At 34.7% G+C, this 15,560-nt stretch overlaps 1 pseudogene; it reads left to right on the top strand.

Moving 5' to 3' along the window:
• The first annotated feature begins 3,990 nt into the window (after positions 1-3,990).
• On the top strand, positions 3,991-6,495 carry LOC112039255 (cytochrome P450 CYP82D47-like; annotated as a pseudogene).
• Positions 6,496-15,560: the final 9,065 nt, after the last annotated feature.

Here is a 15,560-nt window from a genome sequence, read left to right as displayed (position 1 = left end):
AAGGGATTTTAAAATTTTCTAACTTTATTTCTTATGTAATTTCTATTATTACGTGAGAACTTCTCTTTTTAGTTATGAATTAGAGTTTGATTAGTTTTAAGTTTAAATATATTGCTATGATTGTGTATAATTATTGATTATTGATTCAATTTTTTAAGTGAATGTAATAGTTAATTTTATTGCACTGTAAAGTTTTTAATGCTCTCCATATTGGTCATATTTATTTTTTATTTTTACTTCTCCTTACAGCCTCTTTGTTTTCCAATTAATAGCTACTAATTGAAATTTCTCTCTCTCTCTCTCTCTCTCTCTCTCTCTCTCTCTCTCTCTCTCTCTCTCTCTCTCTCTCTCTCTCTCTCTCTCTCTCTCTCTCTCTCTCTCTCTCTCTCATCTCCCACACTTTGGTTTAGATAGGTGGTAGCTTTGGCTCACGGTTGCAGCAATGGAGGAGCCAAGGGTGGCTATATAGGTTTAGGTTTTGATTTGTGGAAGAGGAGCATGACTAATTTGGGTCTAGGTTTTGAGGAGCGTGATGTGTAGGTTGCGATTTGGGTTTTGGTGGTGGTCGATCTGAGATTTTAGGTTGTTACGATGGACACGGCTTGGTTGTGGTGTCATCATGGGTGTGGTGGATCATTGGTGTTGCTAGTGGTGGCTCCATTCCTTTGCTCAAACCCAAATCCATGATAAGCATATCATTTTCTTAGAAATGAAGTGAGTGACACCCATGAACCCATTCAACGGATCATTTATGGTTTGTCTGCATGTATTAAAATATCAATCAGTCAATGATAGTGAAAGTCTTGGATTGGGTCATGGATGATTCAAGCCTATTGTTATGAGAATTCAAAAGTTGGAATGAAGGGTGGAATCACCGTGGTGCTTGGATTTTTAGAGGGTTTTTTTATTTACCATTGAAATCTAAAATTTTTTTAAATTTATTTTATAGGTACAAAGATCTGAGTCTATTGTACTTTGATGGTATTGCTTGATTTGATTTGTATTAGTTTTCTGGGTGTATGTTTTTCATGTTTGAGAATTGTGAGAAACTAATACTATATTTTAATCTTGTTTTTCTTTTGTTTTTGTTTTTTTGTTTTTTTTTTTTCTTGTTTTGGAAGGAGAGAGACATAAAATGGGTGTAAAAAAACTTATTTATCCCTATTTTTTAAACAAAGGTGGGTAACAGAGACTAAACGGAAGTAACCTTAGGTGGTTAAAATGTCAAAAACAAAACCACGGGTGGGAAGGTTAAATTCGGGCTAAACCACTGGTGGTAATTTGTAATTATCCCTTGAATTAATGATTAAGTCTTATTAATTAATAAATTTCTTTATTAAATCTTAAGTGTCTTCCCAAGTAGTCTTAACATTAATCATTAAATGTACTCTTGTCTTTTAAGAAACATCTTATCAACCATTTAGTGTGCGTTTAGGTGAGAATGAAAAATTAAAATTAATTCACTATTAAGCTTATTTTTGCTACTATTCATGAGCCTCATTACACTTTTTGGCACTATTCATAGGCTCCACTGTACTATTTCAACTAACTTTTATTTTTATCTATAGAAATTTCAGCAATAATTTTTTAGTTTTAGTAAAATAAGTGGTATCCAAACGCACCCTTAACCTCATATATCAATTTATTTTAAATTCAAATCTTAAAGTCTCTTAGGAAGAATCATCACATTAATTTAAGTCATTAATTGTTTTCCCTTTCATTAATTGACAATCTTAAATTCAAATTTAATTCCCATGAATTCCTTAGACAAAATGATCTCATTAATTGTCAACGTTTAATTGTCATCCCCTTCAAGTTACTAGCTAGTTTGGGATATAAATATATTTTACCACAAATCCACCTAGCCCAACATAGAAACCATGCACTTCTCTTACCCATTCTTCACGACTTCTATGGCTAGTGTATTCATCATTTTCATGGGGCTCATTGTACTTTTTGGTACTATTCATGGACCACACTGTACTATTTCAACTATCTTTTACCTTTATCTATAGTACTTTCAGTAATAATTTTTCAGTTTCAGTAAAATAAGCGATATCCAAACACACCTTTAACCTCAGATATCAATTTATTTTAAATTCAAATCTTAAAGTCTCTTAGGAAGAATCATCACATTAATTTAAGTCATTAATTGTTTTCCCTTTCATTAATTGACAATCTTAAATTCAAATTTAATTCCCTTGAATTCCTTACTTTCAACAATAATTTTTCAGTTTCAACAAAATAAGCGGTATCCAAACACACCTTTAACCTCAGATATCAATTTATTTTAAGAGTTATGCTAACGAGTGCCCTTAGGGCACTCATTAATAATTCATTTTAGGAAAGTTTTGACACAACTTTTATGGAAAATGAAAAAAGCTGTCAAAATATTAATTACTTTTTTTTCCAATAAAAATTTTCTTTAAATGGATTATTAACTAGTGCCCTAAGGACACTCGTTAGCATTTCCCTTATTTTAAATTCAAATCTTAAAGTCTCTTAGGAAGAACCATCACATTAATTTAAGTCACTAATTGTTTTCCCTTTCATTAATTGACAATCTTAAATTCAAATTTAATTCCCTTGAATTCCTTAGACAAAATGATCTCATTAATTGTCAACCGTTTAATTGTCATCCCCTTCAAGTTACTAGCTAGTTTGGGATATAAATATATTTTACCACAAATCCACCTAGCCCAACATAGAAACCATGCACTTCTCTTACCCATTCTTCACAACTTCTATGGCTAGTGTATTCATCATTTTCATGGGCCTCATTGCATTTTTTGGCACTATTCATGGGCCCACTGTACTATTTCAACTAACTTTTACCTTTATCTACGGTATTTCAGCAATAATTTTTCATTTTCAGTAAAATAAGCGGTATCCAAACACACTCTTAACCTCAGATATCAATTTATTTTAAATTCAAATCTTAAAGTCTCTTAGGAAGAATCATCACATTAATTTAAGTCATTAATTGTTTTCCCTTTCATTAATTGACAATCTTAAATTCAAATTTAATTCCCTTGAATTCCTTATTTTCAACAATAATTTTTCAGTTTCAACAAAATAAGCGGTATCCAAACACACATTTCACCTCAGATGTCAATTTATTTTAAGGGTTATGCTAACAAGTGCCCTTAGGGCACTCATCAATAATTCATTTTAGGAAAGTTTTGACACCACTTTTATGGAAAATGAAAAAAGCTGTCAAAATATTAATTACTTTTTTTTTCCAATAAAAATTTTCTTTAAATGAATTATTAACAAGTGCCCTAAGGGCACTCGTTAGCATTTCCCTTATTTTAAATTCAAATCTTAAAGTCTCTTAGGAAGAACCATCACATTAATTTAAGTCACTAATTGTTTTCCCTTTCATTAATTGACAATCTTAAATTCAAATTTAATTCCCTTGAATTCCTTAGACAAAATGATCTCATTAATTGTCAACCGTTTAATTGTCATCCCCTTCAAGTTACTAGCTAGTTTGGGATATAAATATATTTTACCACAAATCCACCTAGCCCAACATAGAAACCATGCACTTCTCTTACCCATTCTTCACAACTTCTATGGCTAGTGTATTCATCATTTTCATGGGCCTTATTGCACTTTTTAGCACTATTCATGGGCCTACTGTACTATTTCAACTAATTTTTACATTTATCTATAGTATTTCAGCAATAATTTTTCATTTTCAGCAAAATAAGCGGTATCCAAACACACTCTTAACCTCATATATTAATTTATTTTAAATTCAAATCTTAAAGTCTCTTAGGAAGAATCATCACATTAATTTAAGTCATTAATTGTTTTCCCCTTCATTAATTGACAATCTTAAATTCAAATTTAATTCCCTTGAATTCCTTAGACAACATGATCTCATTAATTGTCAACCATTTAATTGTTATCCCCTTCAAGTTACTAGCTAGTTTGGGATATAAATATATTTACCACAAATCCACCTGACCCAACATAGAAACCATGCACTTCTCTTACCCATTCTTCACGACTTCTATGGCTAGCGTATTCATCATTTTCATGTTTGTATTCTTTCTATTATGGATATCAAGAATATTTCAAAGAGCTGCTAGTAAAAAGAGAGTTCCACCTAAAGCTGGTGGCGCACGGCCTTTGTTGGCCACCTCCACCTTTTAGGAGGGTCAAAACTGCCCTATATAACTTTGGGTAAGATGGTTGACAAGTATGGACCAATCTTCACTATTTGGTTGGGTGTGCACCTAACTCTGGTCGTAAGCAGTTGGGAGATAGCTAAAGAGTGTTTTACCACCAATGACAAAGCATTTGCCAATCGTCCAAAAGGTGTAGCTCTAGAAGTCTTGGGTTACAACTATGCCATGATTGGGTTCAGCCCTTACGGTCCCTTCTCGCGCCAAGTGAGAAAAATCGCCACATTAGAGGTCCTCTCAAACCACCGCCTTGAGACATTCAAACACATTCGGGAGGCTGAGGTGAATGATTCTATAAAAGAGATATAAGCTTTTGGGCGAGAACAACAAAGGGTTAGTGGAAAGGGAGAGATGGTTTAGGTACACAGTCCTAAATGTAATATGTAGGATAGTTGTAGGGAAACGATTTGGTAGGGCTACGAGCAAGGAAGATAATGAAGCTAACGATCGGTGCCGAAAGACGTTCAGAGTCTTCTCCGATTTGAGTGGGGAATTTATGTTCGCAGATGCACTTCCATATCTAAGGTGGTTAGACATGGGAGGGTATGAGAAAGCCATGGAAAAAAACCACAAAAGAAATGGATCATATGGTTGGAGTATGGTTAGAAGAACATAAGCAAAAGAAATTGTCTAGTGAGTTGAAGGAACACCAAGATTTTATGGATGAACTGTTATCCATTGTAAGTTTGTAACTGAAGATGATGATGAGTTTTCTAGTTATGATGTTGATACAATTGTCAACAAGCATGGTAAGCTCTTGATAACCCTATAAATTCACATATATATACTCCGAAAATCTCATATGAAACAATGCTACGTAAATTGAATATTGCCATACTATTTGTTAGATTTGCAGAATTCATTTGTCATCCAAAACAATACATCGTAAGCAGCAGAGTAGAAGAATATTGAGTAGTCTACCTAAATATAAAATATCAATTATGCATTGTATTGGGTAGCTATTCTGAACACGCCTCCATGACATAAAAGAAAAATGCATATTTGAAGTCCTGAAAATTAACAATTAAATTTCTTACTTAAAAGCAAGAGAGTGAAGTAAACGTTACCTATTCAAGTATTTAACAATAATAACGAAACACCCTTTTTTAACATCCAATTTTTCAACTTTCTTCTTTGTCAATTGTAATAAGTGATTGATGAAAAATTGTGTTTCATGTAAATAAGAATGAGCAGAAAGTGTTGATCAATCTCGACAATCGCATACATTAACATATTGTAAAATTAAGTATGGGATTGATATATATATATCAATGTCATATAAAATTCCATGTGGATCTGAAATTCATTTCACAAATTCAAAGCTTCAAACAATATTTCTTGACAATTTAATTCTTGTATATAATGGTTTATTTAAATAAATAAATAATTCCCAAACTTAAAGGCTGTTGTCTGTTTGTCGAATAATAACTTATAAACTAATATTAGCCGACCATAAGTAAAAGGGGCCGAGTAATAACTAATAAAACTTTGGGATCCTTAACATAATCTAAATGTTGCTTAAAGCCTTAGCCGACCATCAAATCATCCATTTCTTGTTTTGTTACCTTTGCAGAGTCTTATCTTAGCGGCCTCAGAGGCTCAGACACATCAACAGTAACACTGACATGGGCTCTCTCTTTACTTCTCAACAATCGTGAAGCCTTAACAAAAGCCCAAGAAGAATTAGACATCCAAATTGGTAAAGATAGGCAAGTGAAGGAATCAGACCTGAAAAATTTGGTCTATCTTCAAGCTATTATCAAAGAAACAACGCGCTTATATCCTGCCGCACCACTCCTAGTGCCGCACGAGTCTATGGAAGATTGTACTTTGGCTGGCTACCACATCCCAGCAGGCACAACACCCCTTGTTAATGCATCGAATCTCCAACGAGACCCAAACGTGTGGGAGGATCCTAACAAATTCAAACCAGAAAAATTCGTTACAACCCATAAGGGTGTTGACGTTAGGGGCCAAAATTTTGAATTGATACCATTTGGTAGCGGTAGAAGAATGTGCCCTGGGATCTCATTTGCTCTACAAATTACACAGCTCACACTTGCTACCTTCCTGCATGCTTTTGAAATTGCAACCCCGTCACATGAACCTGTGGACATGACAGGGAAAGGAGGCCTTACAAACAAGAAAGCCACACCACTTGAAGTCCATCTCACTCCACGCTTTCATGCTCAAATATATGTATAATTTGACAAGGTATCATATGATAAGTTAATATCCTATGTGGTGCAAAATATTTGTGTATCCAAGTAACCTTTAAAGAGGCAAACATCAGAAGAGTAAAAGTTACTTGAAAAAGTGATCTTAGTTAATTTATCTCTACATTTATCAAGTCATTAATTATGTGTGCCTTGTAATTTGAATTTTCCTTGTGAGTTGTGTTTTTTCTTGGATCTTTGTTTTAAAGATAAGTTTTCTTATTTATTTAGTCCTGTTATATGTGTCTTGAAATTTGTATTTGTCTGATGAGTTGTATTTTTAACAGTTATAAACTGTAGTAATCATGGGGGAGGTTATGCCTTTAAGAGAGAGAGAGAAATTATATATATATATATATATATTTATTACTACGTTTTTATTATTATTATTATTTATGGAAATGGAGGTCTTATTGATTAAAAAACTAGTTCATACATCACCATCAGTTGGCCGTTGGGCACATAGTCTATTAGTACCGAGGCTTGCCATATCCCTTACATAACATACATATACAAAACTGGGACAGGAGCTATAAACAGACAAAACATGATGTTGGTGTGTTCCCCGCTTCACCAAAGCATCCGTGCATGCATTTGCTTCGCGGTACATGTGAAGCACTTGCACCTCCCATTCCCAGGTCAAGAGGTTCCTGCAATCACAAATTAAAGGCATCATATTAGTAGGATAAATAGAATTTTTTTTTTCAACTAACCAAGTTAATACGATCATAGAGTCAAGCTCAAGTTATATGAATTTAAATCCCATATCCCAAGCTATTGCCAGACCCTACTGAACAGCGGCCAACTCTACCATGTTATTTGATGCGAGTCCCAAATGAAGGGAGAAACCAAATAGCCACTTACCTGAGCCATCCCTTAATAGGCCCCCGGCCCTTGCCAATCTTGGATTATCTATCGCACTACCGTCAGTGTTGAGTTTAATATAGGGGTCTAGGGGCACCTACCACCAGACAATGTGCGGGATTTTGGCTTGGCTTTGGCACATAGGGCCTGCCAGGAAATAAAATTATGTAGTTGCATGCACAGAGGAATGGACAATGCCATGCTGGGACAAAGATTGAGCGTTGAAGATTCGATCATTCCTTGCTAACCATAAATTCCAGCAAAGGAAAGGGAAATAAATTCACCATGGAAGTTGATGGGGTAGAATAACTGCAACCCCAGTAGCATTACATTGGAGCCACTCTTGTAAAGGCATGTGGAAGAAGGCCAAGGGTAAGAGGCCTGGGGCTTGTGCCCAGGCCTCCTTTGCCCAGGGATAGTCCCATAATATGTGAATGGTCGTTTCCAGGGAATGACATCAAGGACACTGTCCATCCGTGTGACGACAAGTAACCATTAAGAAATGATTAGTGGGTAATCGGTTTCTCATAGCTCTCCAGAGAAAAAATTGAATCTTTTTTGGGTAGGGAACCGCCCAAATCTAGTTCCAACTCGGTTTATCCCAAGGCACTTGTTGTCTATGATAAAGGAATTTAGAAGCAGATTTAACTGAACAAATCCCATTGTTGTGGGGCCAGAGAAAAGTATCTAAGATGCTAGTAAATTGAGCCATGGGAATACCCTGAATAACCTGCTCAAGCTGGGGTGGGAGAGGAAAGGTGAGAGATTCAAAAGTCCAAGAGTGATTAGCTCACAACGAGCTAACCCTGCGATCTTCAGCATGGAAAAGGAAGCAGACCTTCAAAATAACTACGAAGGGTGCCATGAGGGAGCCAAGAATCCTAACAAATATGGATGTCTTGGCCATCTTCTACAATCCAGCTCATTCCCTCACGTAACAATTTAATCCCGTGCAAAAAGGCTACCCAAATGTGAGAGCCTCGCATACTCCTGGTACCGTTAAACATCGTGGAGTGCGGGAAGTACTCGGCCTTCAAAACTCGGGCCTAGAGCGTGCTAGGGTTAGTATAAAGGCGCCAGGCTTGGTGCATGAGAATCACATGATTTTTGTGACGGATGGATGTCAATCCTAGGCCTTCAGCCTCTTTGGGCAGAGTTACTATCTCCCAATTAACCGTATGACAGCCCTTACGCTGAGTAATGTCCCCCCAAAGGAATCGACAACTCATTTTATCCAACTGGTAACTAATCTTTTGTGGGAGGAGCATGGTTTGCATGGCATAGATGGGAATGGAGGACATCGCTGATTTTATGAGGGTGGCTCTACCCGCCATGGATAAATATTTAGCTTGCCAACCATCAATTTTATTACTACGCTTTTGTTGAACTATATTAGAAGCTACATCATCCACTTATTTTTAACATTTTTTTCACCTTTTTAATTAATATTCTCCTAACTAATTTCTCACCTTACACAATTACACTTCCTTCTACATTTCCCCCTCACTTTTACATTTTTATATCCCTACTACTCTATACCTTAACATTACAATTCTCTCATCCCTTCATTTATCTTTTATTTTGACTTTTCTTCTCCCTATTTTATTTACAATAAAAATTGGTTATTTTCTCTTTCATCAAATCCATATGTTGCCCACACAAAAAGGTGAATACTCTCTCATTTAGGATTGTAGATTTCGACATAAAAATTTGTTATTTTCTCTTTCATCCAATCCTAAATGAATTTTTGTGATTGGCTGAGTCTATGTTTTAAAATGTAGCTTGTTGCATTAGATTAAAATGAGAAAGCTAATAAAATTAAAAGATTGTCAGATAATAAGATTTTTAAGTAATTATCTCAAAGAAAATTATTTTAAAAATCATAATTATCATTTTGTAATGTTCTCTATATCATGAAAATATATAATAAAATTTTGTTTGAATATGTATAGTTTTGAGTTTAGAGAACACTTCTAATCAAGTAACAGTTTTTAGACTCACATTGTGGAACGATTGTGGAATAGTAAAAGTCATAATTTGGACTAGGCTATTTCTGGAACAAGAATTGAATTTTCTTTTAGCTGTCAAAATTTCAGCTCTATTGTTCAAAACACTAAAACGATCTGAAATTTTAGCTAAATTTTTATATCCAAATCTCAAAATTTTTGAGATAGGACTCTGCCATTACTTTTTCTTGGCTGACTTTCTAAGCAATCCATGCTTAAATTTTAAGCTACTTCTCTATAAATAGAAGGGTTCACCCAATAATTAAAAGACTCTTCTTTTCCCTAAGTTTTTGAGAAACTCTAAAAGCCTTGCAGAAATTCTGATCATCATTAGTTCAGGTTCTAGCAGATTTAGTTAGCGAAACTCTCTTAGATATTTAAGAAATTATAATTTCAGTACTGACTTCCCTTGTTTTGATCTTACATGCAAATATAATTTTCTCTTTTAAATTGTTTATGTATATATTGGTTGCTTAGTATATTCATTGTTAGATCTAGTTTAGTCACATGTTTTAAATTCCAAATTTGCATGATGTAATCTTATATCTAGGGTTTTTCTTTTTAGTTCAAATTCATAGGTCTATAATTGAAAATGCTTTTCTTGGTATGTATCAGAACAAATCTAATATTTTCTCATGATAACTGCTTTCCTTTGTAAATATCACAACAGATCTAATATATATATTTTATATATATATAAATGATATCTTTGTATGTATCAAAATAGATCTTATATTTTCTCATAAAAAATGCTTTCCTTTGTATGTAGAAAAAATATTTGATATTTTCTTCTTAAAAATGCTTACATTTGTATATATCAAAATAGATCTAAAATTTCTCATAAAAAATGCTTTCTTTTGTGTTAGGACATATGTGGATCATGTTAAGAACATGTCATTTAGAATTGGCTAATCTTTTGACAAAACGCACTTTACTTGTAATTAGGTAGATCTAGGATGTGTTTAATACTTCAAAGAACAATAGTTCAAGTCCAAGTATTGAAGTCATGTAAATCTGTTCAAGAATCAAGTGAAGAAGCATTGTTCTTTAAAGCTGAACAAATAGCTCGACAAATGTATCTATCAAGATTTAAAAAGTGAAGCTCGACAGATTATCTCAACAGCTTTATCTATCAAGAGTTATGAAAATCAGTTTTTCATATCTGACTTTACGCATATCCATGTGTATTTGTATAGAGTTTCTTTTCTCACAACCCTAGACATATATAAGGATTATTTTAAGGGCCGTCTTACTAGACGCAACTGGATGAAACTTAATGCAAAGGTTTTATGCAAGCATATTATAATCGAAGACATATGCCGTAGTTCATCTTTCTTTTGAAGAAGCTGTTGTGTTTGTACACTGTAGGATTTTGTAACCAATGAGCTTCTTAATCTTCATCATGTGGATGAACTGAAGAACTTTGCAGCCAACATCCTTCTCAAGTTGGTGTGTTAGTCACGAACTTGGATCCATGTATCGATTAGTTAGTCAAGTACTGAGAGCTATGCATTGAAAAGAAGAGATTATCACTACATTACAAGTCTAATTGTATGTTGGGGTAAAGGTATAACTGTAGTTTGATATAAGGTACTCGAATTCCTTTATTTGTAATCGCTTGTTTTGATAATAGTGGATTCTTGGAAGTGGTGACCTTAAATTCACCCGGTGGTGTTTTACCTTGGTGGTTTTTCCAATTCGTAAACAAATCACCCGTGTCAAATTTAATTTCCGCTGCATTTAGTTTATGTGGTGATTTGTTTGTGCTACCACGCTTATTGCATGTGATTGAATCTAATTAATTAACTTGGCTAATTAATTGATTAATTTATCAAAAGGGTCAATACATTCTTGGCCCATTAAGTGGTATCAGAGCAGGCATACTCTGATCAGGTTTTAATCTTTGCTATGTGATCCATTGACCCTTGTTGTCATGGCTGCAATCGGCATGAAAAGATCTTTGGTTTCCAATACATCTTATTTTTCTAATCTCTACTTGATTGAGTGTATTAGAAATTGCTAGTCTAAAAGCTATTTGAAATCTATCATGATGATTATTGGAAGAGATCTTAGCATGACAAAGAAGAAACTAGATTGTCTCAGAATGAAAATGTGTAAAGGAGTTCGTCTGAGAAGAGTGAAAGTTAAAAGCTTTATTCGTAAATGGCAGATGAGAGAAAACACCATTCCTACTGATTTTTCATATAAGCTTGAGGTGTGCTTTATGATGAAGTCCACATGTAAGGTTATGGACACGTGTTTGTGGTATCTTAATAGAAGCTGCTCAAGACACATAACTGGAGACCGATCTCTCTTTAAGGTTTTCGAGTCTAAGAAAGATGGTAATGTCACTTTCGGTGCTGGGAGAAAATTATAGATTAAAGGAAAGGGAACCATCTCTCTACCTGGACTGCCAAACATTGCAAATGTGCTATATGTAGAAGGTCTGAGAGTGAACCTGTTGAGCATAAGTCAGATATGTGATCAAAACTTTATGGTACTATTCTCAAAAGGGAAATGCCTTGTGTTGAATGAGTCTGGAAAGAAACTCATAAGTGGGGTACGCACTCTAGACAATTGTTATGGATTGGTTCCTGATGTTGACATTGTGTGCAATAGCATTCGTTTGCCAAATGAAGATCTATGGCACCAAAAGATGGGACATGCTAGTTACAAACATCTTTCAATTATATCTAAGTATGAATCAGTTTTGGAGATACCAAAGCTCAATAGAGTGAACAATGTTGTGTGTGGACCATGTCAACTTGGGAAACAGACAAAAGCTAAATATCTGGGCATTCAAACATTCGCTACTTCTAGACCATTGAAGCTACTACATCTGGATTTCATGGGTCCAACTAGAACTGAGTCTCTTGATGGAAAGAGATACATCATGGTTGTGGTAGATGACTTCACTAGATACACTTAGGTCATTCTTCTAAGATCCAAGTCAGATGCTCCTGAGCACATTGAAACTTTGTGCATAAGATTGCAAAATGAGAAAAGCTTAAAGATTGATTGAATTCGAAGTGATCATGGTAAAGAATTTGAGAACTTATACATGGAGTCATTTTGCACTAGATCAAGTATATCTCAAGAGTTCTCTGCTTCTATTACTCCTTAGCAAAATAGTGTAGTAGAAAGAAAGAACAAGGTTATTCAAGAGATGGCTAGAGCCATGTTACATAAAAAGGATGTGGCTAGAAACTTGTGGGGAAAAGCCATCAACATTGCATGTCATACAGTTAACAAGGTGTATTTCAGACCCAGTACCAAGAAAACTCCCTATAAATTATGGAAGGGAAGGAAACCAAATGTGAAATATTTAGAATCTTTGGAAGTACTTGTTTTATTCTCAAGGATAGAGAGAATGTATGAAAATTTGACTCCCGAAGCAATGAAGGAATATTTTTGGGATACTCCTCTACGTGCAAGGCTTATCGGGTATATAATAAGAGAATCAAGAAGGTAATGGAAACTATCAATGTTGTTATCGATGAAGTTTTAGAGTCTGATTTTGAGAAAATTAATGAGGAAATCCCCAAAGAAATTCTTCCTCCTGAGCCTAAGGATGTTCAAGAAATTGTTAATCAAAAGCCTGCATCTCCAAGTACTCCTGGTACTCTAAGTGTTGTAGAAGGTTCAATAGACATACCTACCTCACCTAATTCAAAATCTCATGAAGAGAAATGACTTTCCTTAATGATCAAGTTGAATCATCCCCCTGAAGTTATTGTGGGAAACATGAATAAACTTACACTAAGGAAGTGTACAGTTGATTAATGTGTTGCTAACTTTGTGTCCTATTCTTGTTAATTGTCGCAGGTTGAACCCACCAAGGTTGAGGAAGCTCTTCAAGATGAAAGCTGGGTTGAGACTATGCATGATGAACTATTTCAGTTTCAAAGGAATGACGTTTGGACTTTAGTACCTAGATCGAAAGATGAGCACATCATTGGCACAAAGTGGATATTCTGCAATAAGACTAATGAGGAGGGTAATGTGATCTGCAACAAGGCTGGTCTTGTGGCTCAAGGATACTCTCAAATGGAAGAAGTAAACTATGATGAGACATTTGCTCCTATAGCCTGTATGGAGTCTATCAGAATTCTCTTAGCCCTAGCACGTCACTTGAAGTTCAGGCTTTACCAAATGGATGTAAAGACTGCTTTCTTGAATGGGTTCCTTAAAGAAGATATCTATGTGGCTCAACCAAAAGGATTCATTGATCCACACTTTCCAGACCATGTGTTGTACCTCAAGAAGGCACTCTATGGTTTAAAGCAAGTCCCTAAAGCTTGGTATGATCGGCTCACACAATACTTGGTCTCACATGGTCTCACAAGAGGAAAAATTGATCAAACTCTCTTCATCAAAAGGGAATACTGCAAGTTGATAGTTGCTCAAGTCTATGTTGATGATATCATCTTTGGATCAACAAAGGATGAACTTACTCATAGTTTCTCCAAACTCATGCAGACCGAGTTCGAGATGAGCATGATTGGAGAGTTGAATCACTTCCTTAGGTTGCAGATCCGTCAGCAAAAGTCAAGTATATTCATATCTCAATCTAAATATGCTAAAAATCTTGTGAAAAAGTTTGGCTTGGAATTTGCTAGTTCTATTAGAACCCCTATAAGCCCAAATGTTAAACTTACTGTTGATTTGTTGGGAAAAAGTGTTGATTCGTCCTTATATAGAAGCATGATAGATAATCTTCTTTACCTTACTGTTAGTAGACTTGATATTAGTTGCAGTGTGGGAGTGTGTGCTAGATATCAAGTTAATCCCAAAGAGTCTCATATGATTGCTTTGAAAAAATCATAAAGTATGTCAAAACCATTGCCGATTTTGATGTGTGGTATAGCAAGGACACCAATGATGTCTTAGCCGAGTATTCTAACGCAGACTGGGCTGGGAATGTTGATGATAGAAAGAGTACTTCGAAGGGTTGTTTTTATGTGGGTGATAATCTTGTCTCCTAGATGAGCAAAGAGCAGAATTCCATCTTTTTATTCACTGCAGAGGCTGAATACATCGCTGCCGATAGCTACTGCACCCAACTTCTATGGATGCAAAAACTTCTCCTTGATTATGGTATTCGTCAAGAATATCTTACCATCTATTGTGATAATACCAATGTCATTAACATCTTTAAGAATCCTGTTCAACATTCTCGAACTAAACACATAGAGATTCGACATCACTTCATTCGGGAGCTTGTCGAAGATGGTACTCTCACTGTTGAGTTCATTCACACTGATAATCAGAAGGCTGATTTGCTCACCAAACATCTTGATGGCAAACAATTTGAATTCATTTGCCAAAACATTGGTGTTATCTCCATGGATTGATCTCCTCTTTTCTTCCTCCCTCCTCATGCATTTCATCGAGTTTTTTATTTTTTGCTTTGTTTAACATGTTTTTGTTCGTTTTCAGTTTGGCTTTATTTTTATTTTTCATAAAATAAAATAAAATTTTAAAAATCAAAAAAATTTAAAAATAGTGTGTGTTTTGTATACATTGGTACTTGTGTACCTTGGATGGTCATTGAAATAAAGTTTTCTAAACTTTGTATCTTTTGTAACTTAGATGAGCATCTCTATGCACAACTAAGTAAGTGAGTTTTATGGCTCGTATTTGTGATGAGTAAGATTAAGTAATCTCTTGTACTTAACACTCATATCACTCTTTTTGACGGGAATGACCAGAAAATCCTAAGAGAAAGGCATAAATAACCATCTCACCACTGTTGTCCGCCAATCATGAAATGACATTTGTATGCTTTGGCATAGTAAAAGTGCAATATCAAAAGCTTAACATAATTGGGTATTTTCTTCTCTCTCTAATATGCCCGTGCATGATATGGTTAAAAGAAAAATAAAAGCAAAAAGAATCAAAATGTTTTATATATGATTGCAAGCATGTCTTCTAGGAGATATAGGAGTTATAGGATGTACCTCGAAAGTGATAGTCCCTATCAAGTAGTTATGATTGTGTGTGAGTTAAATTGATTTTCTCATATTTCAAATCGTCATAACATGTAGACACTTATGTAATCTTGCGATGTTTGTTAATTCTTTGCTACTTTTGATACATGTGCAGGTACAATGTGATTTAGCCATCACAAGGAATACATGTATTAATGTATGATTACTAAACTGTCTTAACTTGTTTTTGAAATATAAAATTGGTTAGGCTTGTTTAGAGTGTGTGTGTGTGTGTGTTTTGGATCTAAATGCTTGACATTTTTTTGTTGAGAGATGTTTTGAGAGCTT

This window comes from Quercus suber, unplaced genomic scaffold (genome assembly GCF_002906115.3).
Source record: "Quercus suber isolate HL8 unplaced genomic scaffold, Cork oak 2.0 scaffold_93, whole genome shotgun sequence".
Classification (NCBI taxonomy): Eukaryota; Viridiplantae; Streptophyta; class Magnoliopsida; order Fagales; family Fagaceae; genus Quercus; species Quercus suber.
Note: the sequence above shows the minus strand (reverse complement) of the source record. Positions and strands in the feature narration are given on the sequence as shown.